This window comes from Penaeus monodon, chromosome 12 (assembly GCF_015228065.2).
Source record: "Penaeus monodon isolate SGIC_2016 chromosome 12, NSTDA_Pmon_1, whole genome shotgun sequence".
In the NCBI taxonomy this organism is placed as follows: domain Eukaryota; kingdom Metazoa; phylum Arthropoda; class Malacostraca; order Decapoda; family Penaeidae; genus Penaeus; species Penaeus monodon.
The window spans coordinates 6,052,785-6,065,178 of NC_051397.1; the positions used below are offsets into that span (position 1 = coordinate 6,052,785).

Below are 12,394 nucleotides of genomic sequence, written 5' to 3' on the forward strand. Positions count from 1 at the left end.
TTAGCATATCATGGAGTGTCACTTTCATGCTTTTCAAAATTTTTGCTTCTGTAAAACCAATTAACGATCAAAAAATAAATCTGGTAACATTAGTACTTTATAAACCTATTTACCCAGAAGGGTCAGTAACCATGGGAATCAGATGCTGCTCAGGCCAGCATAAACTTGTATAATAAAAATAATGTAGAAGTCATTTTTTTCATTAAAAAAAAAAAGGCTGTGTGCAAAATGTCTTGTCAACTTCAGCTTTTCTGTCATAAAATTTGATCTTGGATTTAAATTTGTATACTTTAAGATTTGCTTTGTTATATTCAATAAAGGGAAAATGAATGATAAAATTCACCATAATTCCATATATTGTATTTACAACCATTCACTACAGTCATAAGAATCCACACCAGTGTTCAGTAGTCCTCAGTTCTCACTTGGGTAATACAAATTCTTTGAACACTTCCAATGTGCACCACAGTTCTGAGAATACAGAAGAATATCCACTTCCTGATGTTATCTTTAGTTCTGTCTGAGATGTACAGGTTGCCTTCCCAGTCTTAAAAACAGGGATGGTTAAAAACCAATGCCTGTCAAAGCTGGAGTAACTGTCAAGTGGATGACAAACTAGTCAAGAAGAAAAACATGCATGTGTGTTATTAGTGTGACTTTAAACAAACCATAGGAAAACCAACCTTTCTTTCAAAATTCTCTTTACAATGTCTTTTCAATTACATTAAAATTGCAAGTTTTAATTATGCTAGAAGTATATGAGCAAGTAATTTACACAGGGCTATCAAAACCCCCCCACCCAAGTTTATTACTGCAATGTTTCTTCAGTGTGCTATGAAGGGTATTAGCCAGGTTCTTTCCTACAAAGAAGAGCATTGAATTTATGGCATTTGCTTTATCTACAAGTGATTCATTGGGGTTTTTACCAAGTATTCCTAAATTTATGATTTTTGGGTAACCAAAATGTTACCTGCTTATACCAACCGTCTATCCATAAAGTTGAAGTCTGTCCAGTAAGAGTGAGATCCTGCAAATATGGAAACCAATTAAAGAAGTACAAGTAGGATGTAAAATAATAGAGACCAAAGATATCATAAACGTGAAATGGGTATTTGATTAAGCATATATATGCAATGTTATTTTTTTTGACAATGGAATTTGCCTCTGGTGAGATCAAGCTAGTTTACAAGTGTATCCATGGATATCGGCAGTTACCTGGAGTGTAGAGGGAATGGGAGCAGAGATTGGAGGATGGACAAAGTGTGGCCATGTTATCTGGTGTCATTAGATAGTTTTGAGACTGGAGTGTCTGGATTTAGAATGGATAAATGGGTAGATGTCTACAGAAAGTAATCTTGGTAATACTGGTGGACTTATGAAGGTGCCACTGGGAAAATGATGTAGCTTTGTACTGATACTACATCATAGTCAACGAGGCAGGCGAGCAAGTCTCCTCCACAGACTGACCAATCCTTGTCGCAGACAGGGTAGTCTACTGGGAAGATGGAAACAGTTCTGGTACAAGTGGGATGAGGCTGGACAGGAATAGATTTCCTAGTAAAATCAGTAGATAATCCTTTGACTTGAGATTCAGATGTACCTGACAAGGCGGAGGGAAACTTTGCTTAATGTTTTTTGGAGGCATTGCTGGAAGAGCAGTTGTCAGAGGGACCGTAGAGGTCACATCGACCCCATTTTGCTGGGCAAACAGTACTCAATAGGTTTGGCCCTTGTGGAAGAGGGAGTGGTATTGAGTTTAGCACTGCAGAGAGGTGGACAATAAGACTGAATAATAGTAAGAAGGGAGGAGAGGATAATAGATGGACTGGAGTTGGAGGAAATGTTGGGAGATGAAGGTTTTTGCAGCCTGGGTCGGTAACTAGGACTGTACTAAGATGACAGAAGCACTGATGTAGTGGTAGTAGTAGTGTTCAGAGTTGCCAAACGAAAGCCTGGCATCAGGAAACCGGTGGAGAATCTGGGGGGCAAGTTGATGAATGGTTAAAGGTAAACAGCAAAATAAATGTGCTAGACATCTAAGGTCATGTAGCACTATTGGAAGGTTTACTAAAGGGTAGTAATGGGGGTTGAGTTAGTAGTTCGTTGCTATACGTCAACAGTCTATAGTAATGGAAAGGTTAAAGATGAGTAAAGTAGTTAGTTGACTGAATGGGTTAATGTAGGCTTAAGTAAGGGGGATTAGATCAAGTGAACTGCGTCTTAGAAAGGAGAACAGGTTGTCAAAACAAAGTGGGGGTTCCATGTCTGACAGGTTGGGAGGTCGGTGGAGGGAGGATAGGTAGGGAATAGCAGAGATAAGGGCTGCAGTAAAGCGGTGACAGGATAACGATGTGTAGACTAAGAGGGCAGAAGGGGGGTATCCGAATTTAATAGGTCAGGGAAAACAAAGGAGTAAATACATTGGTATAAGCCATGGAAGAGTGGAATGGGAAGAAAATGGAAGAGGTCGGAAATGGGGAAATGAAGAGGAGGGTACCATGCGAATGGAAAAAGGAATAGGTAAACGTAGAGAAAGAAAAGCAGGATAGGATAATTTGGTGAGGAAAATGGAGGGAGCGAGCATAGCAGAGAGAGAGAGAGAGAAGGTTACGGTGTCGAGAGATGGCTTGCCTGATTCAGTGTACAGGCTCTCAACTGGAGAGATGCAGAAGGGGCCTAGGGCTAAGCAAAGGCTGTAGTGGTGGATTGTATCAAGATGAGCGAGAAGGAAGGCAGAGGCAGTAGAAGATACGGCATCTATAATCAAGAGGAGAGGATCAAGGTAATATGAAGATGGAGGAAAGTTTTGCGATCTGAGCTCCAGGATATATGGGAGTGTCTGTAAGAATGGAAGGCAGCGGCAACCTTTTCCTTGAATGTAAAAAAATATGGTCAGACCAAGACAATTTGGAGTAAAAAAATATATATATCACTAAGGAATTTTGCAGAACAGCATTGGAGTGGAGTGCCATATACGAAGAGTGGAGTGGGGACCTACACATGCGTGAAAGAAAAGCCGTGGTTAGTGGCCCAGGAAGATACTGACGATATGGCTTACCGAAGGAATTGGCGGAGAGTTGGTATAGATGTGCTAGAGGCAAAGACGATTAAATCATCGACATGTATTGATAACCGGGCTCCTGGTGGTAGAACCGAGACCATGCCATTAACAGCAATAAGGAATAAAGTGGTGGTGAGCACACTACCTTGCGGGACGCCTTTGAACTGAGGAAAGGATGAGGATATGGAACAGGCTCGCCAATGGGAAGGAAAATTTCCTGTCGTCCATGTGTATGAAAATAGTTAACAGGAAGGATAAAGGGGAAATCGAGCATAGGTATGAAGGCTCGGGTGCTGCGGAGACTAAGACTGAGTATCATGGCTCAGCTGAGGACAGGGTAAAGATGAAGGTGTGCGTTCTCTGATGGTCTCTGATGGAAGAGAAATGTGGCGAGAGCCACCACTGACCTGGATGTAAGTCACCCAGTTCATTAGCAACTTGGAGAGAATCAGAGATGGTAGTATTTTGAATATGGAGAATTGGGGCTGCATGGTGTCAGACAGCTGAATATTTAAAGTGTAACAGGTTTTGGAGAAGAGGGGTAGTGTACGTTCTCTTACGTAGGTCTTCTGACCCTGGAAGAAAAGAATTTGATGCGGGGAGAAGCCAGTCCTCGAACCGGTGGACTGTAATCTTTCCTATTTGGGCTTGGGCCATTGCACTGTTGGACAGGGTAGAGATGGGGTATTTTGCAAGGGAGAACGCGGCGCTCGGGTGGGTTTGGGTGACGTTGTCCGACGCTAGCATTTACAGCGGTTGACGGACACTTCCATATTTTTTTTTTTATTTTGCTGTTCCGGGTTGTATATCGAGCACCACTTATTCGACTAAGGGGCCTGATACCTGATTAGGGGTGCCTTATTTGTAGAGAAATGTTCCAGGCTGCACATTTTAAGCAAAGAATTCCACCATGGAACACATTTGGAGGTGTAGGTCTACAGGTTCAGGGAATGGATGGAGGGGTAGCAATAGTAGAGAAGTGGAAGTACGCCAGTCAATTCTATCAAAGTGTGAGGATTAGTAAGTAGGAGAAACGAGGATTGGAAAGTGGTCTAAAACTAACCAATGGAAGTCTAAATAGTGAGAAGAGGAGCATAGTGAGAGGTCAAGGTATGAAAACGATTGTGGGCATTGTCGAATATGTGTGGCGATCTAAATTAAGAATAACAAGGACAGTTGTGGAGAGGAAGCGTTCTATGAGGAAAGGTGGCTGGAGTTGGGAAATTAGAGTTTCAAAGGCAACAAAGTCAATGGGGTAGGAAAGGGAATTAGACTGAAATAACTGATCCAGCAGCGAGTGGATCACTCTACAAGGGATGGTGGTTTGAAAGGGAGGTACAACAAAATGTGCTTTCTGATGGATAAATTTAGACGAGACATAGGAAGGGTTAAGAAGAGAAAAAAGGTAATTGGGAATTGGTATGAGGATGTGGAAAAAATATTTCAAAAATTCTCTTGAAGGCAGATAATGGATGGGTTAAATGAAGAAAGGATATGACGAATATGTGGTCTGTGAGAACGGAAACCGCGACTATTTTAATGTAGGAGAGCTATTACTTAGTTGATCTACTAGTGATAATGGTTACAATGTGTGCTGGAGAATTTGAAGGGGAAGGAGCTAGTGGGTGAGTATAAGGAATGAGAGGGGGAAGGTGGTGTATCAGGAGGGGTATCAGGAGGTGGAGGATCTGGGGAAGGGCATTGTTGTGACATAAGGAATTCACATGTATCAAGGAGGGAATGGGAGGGATAGTGAGGATGGAGGGAGGGTTAATCTAGGTAGAGCTGGATCTAGGGGGATGCGGTGTCTATAGAGTAAAAGGAGAGGTAGGTGGAGTCGAGTGTGAGAAGGGGTGGAACATTTAGTCTGCTGCAGGCAGTGTCAGGAGGGAGAGGGGAGGTGTTGGGGCAGCAGATTTATACTGGCAAAAGAGTTTGACTAAGGGAGGTAGGAGGTAGAAATAGGAATGTAAGATGGAGGTGGGATAGGTATAGGGGAGGGTGTAGGGACAAAGAAGGGGGAAGGCAGAGTGAGCGACATATTCGGAGTACAGAGAAAGAGAAAAATCTCGATGTGCTTCCTGTCTGGCCTCATGCAGAGTGAGGCCAAGTCTAAATCTACGAGTTGCCCATATAAAATACATTATGGGGACATTCACAGTTGGCACATGTGCATGACTGTACAGAGTAGTTTGATCGGTTACAACCAGGTTGGGCACACAGAGGACATCAGGCTGTGGAATGGCAGTGTTTGGCAGGATGTCCTAAACACCAACAATTTTGACAATGACTGGGGGGGGGGGAGGATGATATGGTGGATTGGGAGGGATTCTCCACTAATGTAACTATTAAAGGGGAAACATTAAAGAGGAGGTCGTGTCTACAGAAAGTAATCTTGGCAATGTTGGTGGGGTTCTCATGATGGTCTCTAGGGGGAATGGTGTAGCACTGTACTGATACATCATAGTCCGTGAGGCAGGCGATTGTATCTTCTCCCCAATATGACTAATATTGTTATAAACAGGGCAGTTTGTTGGGGAGATGGGGACAGTTTCAGTACAAGTATTGAGGGTGGAATGAGGTTCTGCAGGAACAAAAAAATAAAGTACTAGATTTTTTTTCTTTTTAATTCTAATAGTTCTCTAAGCAATTGGACCTACAGTGTTCCTGATTTACCACATCCGTGACATTTTCCTTAATATTCTCTTTAATGTCAGGCAAGTTAGATTTAGGTGGAACCTCTGAATTTCTGCAAGTTATTGGTACTTTTGCATCAATCTGCAGCTTCGGCGGTATTTGTTAACGAGAGTGACGCGCCCTCCAGAGATTGAGTCGCCATTCTCACGTAACAAAATTCAATAATCTAAGTGGTTAATATTCCGACTATGACAATTTTTTTTTCCCTGACAATATTTATATCAGATTTGTTCTTATGTGATGAGAACGAATCTGATGATCATACCCGTCGCATTCTCCAGCCGACAATCTTGAGGCGATTTGATAAGTCCCGATAGCAGAAAAGGGAATGAAGTAGATCGGGGAAGTTATGGGGTATATCAGGCTGGAATAAGAATAGAGAAAAGAGAAGTGTAAAACAAGCACAAAAAAAAACGCTTAAAACCGGACAATGAAACTCTACGGACGTTCGTCTTTGGAAGTCTACGGATAGACGCGCCAATTTTCGGGGGGGGGGGGGCTATGGGAATGAAACTCATCGTTCGGTAAAAATCTACGAGATTTCACATAATCCAGATCCCCGTGGTTAGCGTACCTTGCGTCCTAACCAATAAAACTAACCCAACTTTAACCTTGTTGGATTTATACACTACGATCTATGTATTCCCTAGCCAGGGAGCACTGCCCCCTGGACCCCCATAGTAATTTATGCGTTTAGCCAGGGGGCTATGCCCACTGGACCTCCGTGGCTTTAAGAAAATACGATCTATATATTCCCTAGCCAGGGGGTTCCTCTTGATCCCCAGGGTAAAACAACATACCTTTAAATAGCAAAACCCCGAACGTTTTTTCCCTTCCGTCTATGGTCTCAAATGCTTGGGTTTCAAATCACTTTTTTCGGTGATTAAACGACCCACCTTACCCGAGCCATCCCTATCCGCATGCACGACATTCTTAAGACTCGCCATCGGAGTTGCATTCGTTCGCATATCAGTCAAGCAGAGATGTTTAACACACATCAGTTAAACTTAAAAAGAAATTTAGATATTTATCTAGTTTCACCCAACCTTGGACTTTCGAAAACATTCTCTTTGGAATGGAATATTCCTTCGTAGTTTAGCGCAATTATGCTGTTTTCCGTCGCTTTTGACTCCCTGACATGTGACGCAACTTGTATACCCCGACGGGAAAGTCGATAAAATGAGTAAGCGTTGGCTTCGCACCATTTTTGGGATGATTTAACATGATTTACAAAACAAACACTAAATTTGATTTAAATTTATACACAAAACTCCACGGGGACGGGAGCCACTTTTCACCTCTACAATCACCATATACAATTCTGCAGTTAAATCCTACGATTACTTTTTGCCTGATTGGCAAATACAAATACAAATACATATCATGACTGAACCAAAGGCACCATTTAAATAAGAAAATGCGTTTCTTAAGTTTCCTGATGATCCTAAAAAATATATCTGCATGAAAGCTTCAATAATTGTTGCTCAAACAGTAACGGCATTTTATTTGATTGCGTTTACAAATATTAGAACAAAATAAAAATGGAAACACGATTGTGTTTGTTCCGTATCAAGCTTACGTGTTCTACGCTGACGTCACTCAATCAACAAACTTTAAAAACATTTTAGTAACAGAGCTTGCAAACCTTAGTGATGATTAATGTCAAATGTGTAAGAGTTCAATATTCACACTTGCTATAACACAAAATGGAATTTGTCGGTCTGAGCGCCTAATACTTCAGAGCTATACTTCATGCCATGCAGCTTTAAATAATCACCCTTGCAAATATTTTTTAAATTGTAGTTGTCTGGCAATAAAAAACGAATTTAATCCAAACCAGTTATAATTTTCAGCAATACATCGTGTATTGTATCATTGCAGGTAAAGGCATTTTATTACATGCATTTGCTTATTTCTGACGATATTTACCTCGTAAATAAATATATGGATTTTGCCGATTCGCGTTATAGGCTAATTAAATCTTACTAACCTACTGTCGTATCTCCATTATAACTCTTCAAGCTTCATACGTGCTCCACTTGGTTGTACTTGTAGCGATATAATATGCATTTTGCGTAAACTTTCAGCCGGCTTTCAGTATATTGTTTCACATACGTAATTGCTGTGACATGGACCAGACACTCACTGAACGTTTTTTTTTTTTTTTGTGAGCGAGGGCACAGGTGTAGGGAAAGATGAGTTTTGATTGGTCAGAAAAGAGTGACGTCATTTTCTGAAGTTTTCATTGGCTAGGATTTGCCGCAGTCTGCTACACAGTGTAAATCACCAATTTGCCAATACTTGGTCGTTATACTTGGTGTTCATATCTTGCTGTTTCAGACGTGAATATTTTATTATCGTCATTTCTGAAGCAAAGTACCTTAAAGTGAGCGAAAACATGTTATTAGTCCCGTAAAAAAACGTACATTTTGTTTGCTAGATATGGTTATATAAGAAACTCTGGTAAACAATCATGTTATTGTGAACTTACTACCCAGTTTTATTAACTCTTGGAAAAACTGTCCGAACCGAGAGGAATTGGGGCTGGCAAGGGCAGGTCTCGCTCTCATATAATAATGCCGCTTCTGGGAAAAAAAGAATGGGGGAGAGCTTTGGAATTATCCTTAATAAACAAATAGCGTGCGAGAGATTCTCTATTGATTCCAGGGCGCTTTATCCATTTCTTTAAATCTCTCCACTATCTTTCTATGTTCTGTGTGTGGATGTCTGGGTCAACAAAGTTTTCAGAATGATTAATACTCAGATGTTTGTAATCATGATGTAGGTTTCTGTAGGCATCGCTGTGTATCATGCTGTTTGGTTTTGATATATTACTTAATGAGGGGTATGAGCGTGACGGCACTGCTGCCACTGTCCAGCAGAGATACAATGAATTTCTTTTTACTTGAACGCTCAATACCCCACCCCCCCAAGACCAATGCCTGGATTTTCGCTGCGTGAGCAGCGTCTCGTCGATCTCAGCGATTGCACCAGCACTAGAATGTATTTGTTGCCAAGTGCGACGCACCCTCCAGACATGCTCTCCAAACCAGGCTATCATGCGAACTTAAAATCTAAACCTAATCTTTCCTACCTTCTATTAAAATTCTAGACGGGGGGCAAGCCCCCAGTACCCCACCCTTTTTATTAGCAATTCGTACCAACTAACAGAAAATGGACATTTAGACCTATGTGAGGGTGTTGCGGATTTGGTCTGAGATGTGATATGCAGTATGCTAAGTGAAAACTACTTCATATTCGGACGTTAGGAACACGGCAGTTGGCTCTCCTGTCGTTTAACACGGAAATTACGGTCATTACAAATCGGTGAATAAACGACCTACCTTTACCCGAACCATCCTTGTCCGCATGCACGAGGGTCGTAAGCCTCGCCACCGGAGTTACAATCGTTCGCATATGCATCAGGCAAATGTTTATTAGACCGCGATTAATCTGAAAAAGAAAATTTAATTGGAGAATCCTTAAATGCCCTAACAAACAAGAGGAGTCAAAATGGTAGTTAGCCATGTACCAATTCTATGGACTGCGTCGATGTAGGTAAATTATTTTTTACGGTATGTACTTGGCTAGTGCAAATTGAAGATAATATCCTGTAGAGGATAAAAAGTTGAAGTCGTCGACACAAGAAATAATCTGCAGACACAAACGGTATCATCACAAATAGAGAGAGAGAGAGAGAGAGAGAGAGAGAGAGAGAGAGAGAGAGAGAGAGAGAGAGAGAGATTGAGAGAGGGAGAGGGAGAGGGAGAGAGGAGAGGGAGAGGGAGGGAGAGGGAGGGGGAGAGAGGGGGAGAGAGAGAGAGAGAGAGAGAGAGAGAGAGAGAGAGAGAGAGAGAGAGACAGACAGAGAGAGAGAGTCAGAGAGAGAGAGAGAGTCAGAGTCAGAGAGAGAGAGAGAGAGAGAGAGAGCGATGGGCTTTTTGCAGCAAATCCACTATGTACTCCCGAGTTTCAGCTCAATCTTGGCTTGCATTCCGAGGTGAAGACAATGTTTCCCGAGGGGGTGTTGGGTGGGCAGAGCCCCCCCCCCCCCATCAACCCTCCTCTCGGGCACGCCAAGTCACGGCAACTTGAGATTGTTAATTAAAGTTTGTGACATGTTGTGGGAACTGCCTCTGGCGAGTGCGTCCGTACTGTTAAAGAATTACCTCATATATTATGGATTTATGTCGTTTTTCTCCCCGTTAACAGTTTACTGTTACATTCATTAGGGGAAACCGATTTTTAAAATTCGCCAAAATACTTTATTATATTTACAGAATTTGCAACCTTTCACCGCAGTCATATGGTATCTATCAACATTGTTCAATAGATTCATCAGTTCTCGCTTAGATGATGCAGATTCATTGACCAATGTTCCAGTGTGCACCACAGCTTGAGACTACGTAAGAAAATCCACTTCCCGAGGTAATCTTCAGTTCATTCCAAGACGAGCACAGGTTGCCTTTGCTTGTCTTTAACAAAAACAATGATGGTGGAAAGCCAATGCTCGCTCAAGCTGGTGCAATTGTCAAGTGGAAGACGAAATATTCAAGAAAAAAAAAGAACACGGCGCATACCAGTTATCAGGGATGGTACTTATACCAAGGCGAACAGGGGTTTCTGCTTAGACAGTCAAACCATAAGAAAACCAACCTTTCTATTTAAACAACTCCTCTACAAGTTACATACATTTACACACACACATAATGTAAGTATATATATATATATATATATATATATATATATATATATATATATATATATATATATGTGTGTGTGTGTGTGTGTGTGTGTGTGTGTGTGTGTGTGTGTGTGTGTGTGTGTGTGTGTGTTTGTGTGTTTGTGTGTTTGTGTGTTTGTGTTTGTGCGTGCATACATACATACATACATACATACATACATACATACATACACACACACACACACACATACATACATACATACACACACACACACACACACACACACACACATATATACATATAATACGTTTATGAAGCAAAAATTATGTCTTTATCACATGGGCAAATATAAGAAGCATTGATCCTGCAACTATAGACCTTTAGCAAGTAAATATCAAATTTAAATGATCAGATAGTAAAAAGAATGACCGTAGTCAGATAAACTGTATACTCTCAGTACTTACAAGCCTATAAAACCTTCATTATGATCTGTGTGAAAGATTAAATTTTTTGCAGTCCATTACATGTTTTTCTTTCTTTCTTTCTTTTTTTCTGGTTATGAAGTCGAGGTTGAATGTTGTGTTTTTGATTGGAGGGAGAAAAAAGAGGCAGAAGTACATAACATCAACGAAATCCATCACCTGCAGATAGTCTCGAGTGCCCAGGAAGTACATTTCATTTATGAAGGATGACAAGGGTAATAGAGTTAAGTATTATGAGGTCGTTATGACATTTCACTCTGCACTTTTCTTTAGGTTTGCGGACACAAGCACTTATCAGGAAAGACTGAAAATAACACTAGTATTTTCTTTTTATATCTCTTGTATTTTCTTTAAAACTCACAGCCTAGGGACATCTTACGATCCCTGTGAATGTGGCTGTATCTTATTTTCTTGCTGATATCCTTGGTCCATTCTCCATTTATGTAGATGTTGTAGTGTGTACTGTTTTGGTGAAGAAATTCCCTCTTTTAAGACTTACTGAATGCTTTGGTTTTATCCCTGTGTGATTAAACCCTTGTGCGCAAAATAACCTAGGATTTTGTGCCCTTGAAAGTCAAAGTGAGTTTTCTGAATTTATTATGACGAAGATTTTTCACAGCAGCTGGCATTGCTCTTCCTATCCTAGAAGCTTGAAAATGTGTTGCTAGTATTTAACGATTATTGCATAGTATTTGAGAAAATATGAATAAATCTTGTGTTTGGAAAATCTTGTGAGCGGAAATTAATCTTGATTGGTAATGTAGTCAGTATGTCAGTATGGCTTCAGAAAGCGATAGATGAAAATAATATATGTTGCCATTTTTGGAGAAGCAGGGTGCGACAAGGACAAGCATATACATAAATAACAAAGTTCAATATTCAAAGCCACAAAAACATTTAGGCCTTTCATCAGTAATGGAATTTCGTGTCTTTTCTGGGTAACCTGGTTATTGGTGTTAGGATTCATGTGCCCATTATTATAGCAGCGCAACCAAATATTTTTTTTGTAGAATCTACTTGTTAAATATCCACAGCATGCAGACCATGATCGGGAGGATAAACAGATGTTACACCCTGCCCAAAAGTGACCTGTTGCCAAGCCAGCCTTTTTTTTAAGGGTTTGCCAGTAAACTATGTGAATTATACTTCCAGTCATTAGATTTATAACAGTCTATCTACCGGGGATGAAGAAGAGGTGATTTGCAAAAGGCAAGCGCACAGAATGGGAGGCTAAACCCCTGTTTTTTTGTTTTTTTTTTTTTTTCAAGAAAAAGTGTGCTGTTAGTCAAATTCACGATTTTTTTTTCCAACGAGTCCCTATTTTTCCTCATAGTATGCACACAACATCACCATTTAACATTAGAATACAGATATCATGTCTTAATGCAGTGAATAGTAAAACTCTTCTTTGAGTTTTCCAAAGACTGTCGTACATTGCCTGGAACCGATATCGCCACTTGCCTGTACCT

The 12,394-nt window shown here is 40.7% G+C and overlaps 2 long non-coding RNA genes across 5 annotated transcripts in view; both read right to left on the minus strand.

Annotated features, from left to right (window-relative positions):
- Nucleotides 1-338: 338 nt before the first annotated feature.
- Nucleotides 339-7,928, minus strand: LOC119579218. Of its 4 annotated transcripts, XR_005229251.1 has the most exons (5): nucleotides 7,749-7,928; nucleotides 1,601-1,978; nucleotides 1,216-1,495; nucleotides 985-1,027; nucleotides 339-547 (listed from the first exon to the last, which is right to left on the minus strand). It is a non-coding gene; the product is annotated as an uncharacterized LOC119579218 (long non-coding RNA). The 4 variants fall into 4 exon arrangements; XR_005229252.1 differs by lacking the exon at nucleotides 1,601-1,978 and having other exon boundaries at nucleotides 1,216-1,600; nucleotides 7,749-7,924; XR_005229253.1 differs by lacking the exon at nucleotides 1,601-1,978 and having other exon boundaries at nucleotides 7,749-7,923.
- Nucleotides 7,929-9,103: 1,175 nt separating this feature from the next.
- Nucleotides 9,104-12,394, minus strand: part of LOC119579762 — a 34,597-nt gene continuing 31,306 nt past the window's right edge. The window contains exon 3 of the long non-coding RNA XR_005229315.1: nucleotides 9,104-9,211. This is a non-coding gene — a long non-coding RNA (uncharacterized LOC119579762). The remainder of the gene's footprint in view (nucleotides 9,212-12,394) is intronic.